Below are 3,528 nucleotides of genomic sequence, written 5' to 3' on the forward strand. Positions count from 1 at the left end.
TATCCCCTGTGTGCCTTGTCGACTCAGTTTAATTTAGTAAACTGAAACTTTAACTGTTATTAAAAAAATATATATATAGTTAAAAATTTAAAAAAAATAAAGGTTTATAAAAATTTAAAAAAAAGAGCAAAATTAAGGGATAGTGTTGTAGAGAATAATTTTGCATTTATTGTATTTTATAAGAGATAAGTTAGTTGCAGGATCTTTTGTCTTTTATATTCTTCTATTCTTTTCTCCTGGGTTACGTACGTTGTTTATTAAAAAAACACACTCAATCTTGTAACAATCTTGACACTGAGGATATGTAAAACCTTTGCGTTTAATAAAGTTCGCTTATAATTAATACACTGCCAATCTGTGGCTTAAATTAATTTTATCAGTAGTACCAGGGTTTAGAGGATTCGTTAAGATACAATTCAGTGTATTGTGTTCCCTTGACAAGGGATGAATCTTCTAGATAGTATTTGAATGAATCCTTTCGATGTTGATTAGCCTCGATCTCAAGATCTGTAAACGGAACTGATGAGGGTTCTGGTACCGCTCGATGCTGCTAACTTTGCAAAGCGATCCGCTTTCTCGTTTCCCGGGATTGCCTTATGTGCCGGGACTCAGCAAAGAATAATTCTTTTCCCCGCTGCCTCCGCCAAGATGAGACTTCGTTTGATGTGATGTATTAGGTGATTTCCTTGTTTGAAGTTTGGTGAGGCGATAGCAGACAGAACGCTCCTAGAATCCAAGAATATAACCGCTTGTTTAATACCCAGATCAGAAATAGCTGCCGGATAGCCCATGCTTCAGCGGTGAAAATGGAAGCAGATGAAGGAAGCTTGTGACATAAAATAAAGTTAGTGCTGGGAGAGTAGACACTCGCTTCTACGTAAGCTTGTTTCTCAGATTTAGAGCCGTCTGTGTAAAAGGCTGTGGCTTCTAGGGGCAAATTTGTAAAATATTCCAGAAATCTGGCCATTGCGACATTCGATGGTGTGTCTCTTTGAATGTCCGTGCCGTCGAAATCTTTTCCATAGATAAAAAGCCAATAGTCGCCGTTAAACGCCGGAAGAAAAGTAGAACGATAAACGTCATTTAGTGCATGTCTGGTAGCCAAGTATCTGTCAAATATAGGGATGTTCTTGCGGGCCCTATTTACGAGAGCGTCTGTGCAGGCCGAGGATTCCATATGCCTCAGACTGCGAAGAACCGGACTGAATTTTTATGAATACAGCTTATACAAGTACTTGTCCATGAGGTAGATGAATCTTGTTCGCAAGGAAACTTCCCTCGCTTCAGCGAGCATTACGTTTATCGGCGTGGAGACTCTGTAGAGCGATCCTAATGGCTCGAAATTGCTGTCTTTCAAGTTTCAGAAAAAATGATTTGTTTCCGGTGATACGGAAGATCAGGCATCCGTATTCGATTGCGCCACGAAGTACTGCCCGGTAGATATTAAGCAAGGTGTCGGGGTGCGCTCCCAAAGACGTACGCCCGCAATTGACGCCATCACGTCTGCCACGGCTTTGCCCTTTTTTACAAGATATTTGAGGTGGGTTTCGCCCTTCAGAGCGGGGTCCAAAATGATCCCGAGAAAGCGTATGGAGTAGACGAGGAACTGGGTGATTGTAAATGCGCAATATTTTATTGGGAGGGGCAGGGTCAGCTCTAGCCTTTGAGAAGAGAATCCAGCTGGATTTATCCGGTGATAGTTCCATCAGACCTCTAAAACGCAGAAAGCGCCATATATCACCCAGGGCTACTTGAATAGCGTCTAACGCCGCCCCCACGTCCTTGTTTGTAGCAAACAAGACGATATCGTCCGCATATTGCAAAATATGAATTCCCTGCGGGATACACTTAATGATGAGTCTAAGATATATATTAAAGAGGAGGGGACTGAGCGTTGAACCCTGAGGAGTGCCCTTATGTGAAAAAAGAGGGCCTTCTAGTTTGCCATCCTTAACAAAGAAAACGCACTTCTCGCTTATGAGGTTCTCAATGAATTTGCGACGAGCCGGAATACCTATTTTAGAAAGATCTTGTAGTCAGTATAGCAGGACAGACGTTGTCAAAAGCTCCGTGGATGTCAAGAAACACTGCTACAGTATGTTCCGATCTCAGAAAACCAGAGTGAATATAATTCGTAAAGGTGCATAAATTGTCAGCACATGATTTCGATGGCCAAAAACTGAATTGGAAGTCTGGTATAATGTGTCGAGATTCCAAGAACCAACGCAGCCTGAAATATATTATTTTTTTAAGAATTTTAAGCAGGCAAGATAAGGAAGATAGGTCTAACTCCTCGTCCTTCACTTTTGGGAATAAATATTATTAGAGATGTTTTCCAGTCTTTCGGAAAAACCCCCGATTTGAAAATATCGTTATAGATATCTAGAAGTTTGTCCTGATGCATCTGTAAAAGCTAGCTCTTTAATGAGGTCGTAACCCACCTGGTCTAATCCCGGCGACGACTTCACTTTGGAGGTGTTTAAAGCTAAGTCAAATTCTTCCTTAGTAATGTCATTATCGAGCTCTGCAATAACGCGTGGATTTTGTGCATCTGCCAATATCATATCTTGAAGAGATTAAAAAGTATTGTTCAAACAAGAATCTGGGCAAAGCTTGGAGATAGCTTGATCAATCATAGAGGAGTAGGAGGAAGATGAAAACCCATCGGTTTTGTCATAGAGATTTCTTTTCTTAAGGGGGGAAGTACATGTAAAATCGAAAAAAAAATTTTTTTTCAAGTTTGCTTAAATCGATAAATAAACTATCCAAGAATATCCCCAGAAAGTTATAAAAGCCAATTCGAGTTAGTTCTAAAGATATAAAGCCGAAACTAAGCAAGCGTCGAGCAAGCGTCGAGCAAACCGTCGAATCGCAAGGCAAGATAAACGGCACTCACTCAACAGCAAGGAGGCCAGAACAGCACGCAGAATGGAGAAAATGCATGCGAACGAGTTGTACGAAGAAGAGGAAGGACTTATGGATGGTGCAGGAATAGCCGATTAGTCGATAATTGCTGTAAGTAGCCAATAACTCATAGTATTCACATCGAAAACTTTAAACCACTTTTTCTCGAGTTTTCATTTTTGCGCTTTATTCAAATTGGCGGGCAGGATTTTTAAAAAAGTATATAATCTATCGAAACTAGACAAAGCGCATTTTCTTCAGTATTACATTCTCTTCTAAGTGAACCTACTTATTGGTAAAAAAAAGTCATTTTTACTATTTTTTACAGCAGGTTGAAAAAAAAATTTTTTTACGTAAATTCACACTTTTTCGTTTAAAACTGTATAAAATTTTTTTTTCGCGATTTCTTCCGGGTTTTTAAGGTTCACACAGAAGATAAACTTATAAAATTAACAAATCGTTTGGATTTTTTATTTCATTGTCAGATAAAAATTACGAGCTCCATCGTGCCCGCCAACTGGACACTCCGTCTTCGAGGCGCTGTCATCCGTGTCTTATAAGTCCGCTATTTTGGAATATTTTTTTACGAAAAAATTTGTGTGACATCTTCAATGATAGTTTTAA

The sequence above is a fragment of the Wasmannia auropunctata genome, unplaced genomic scaffold, assembly GCF_000956235.1.
Source record: "Wasmannia auropunctata unplaced genomic scaffold, wasmannia.A_1.0 LD336053.1, whole genome shotgun sequence".
Lineage (NCBI taxonomy): Eukaryota > Metazoa > Arthropoda > Insecta > Hymenoptera > Formicidae > Wasmannia > Wasmannia auropunctata.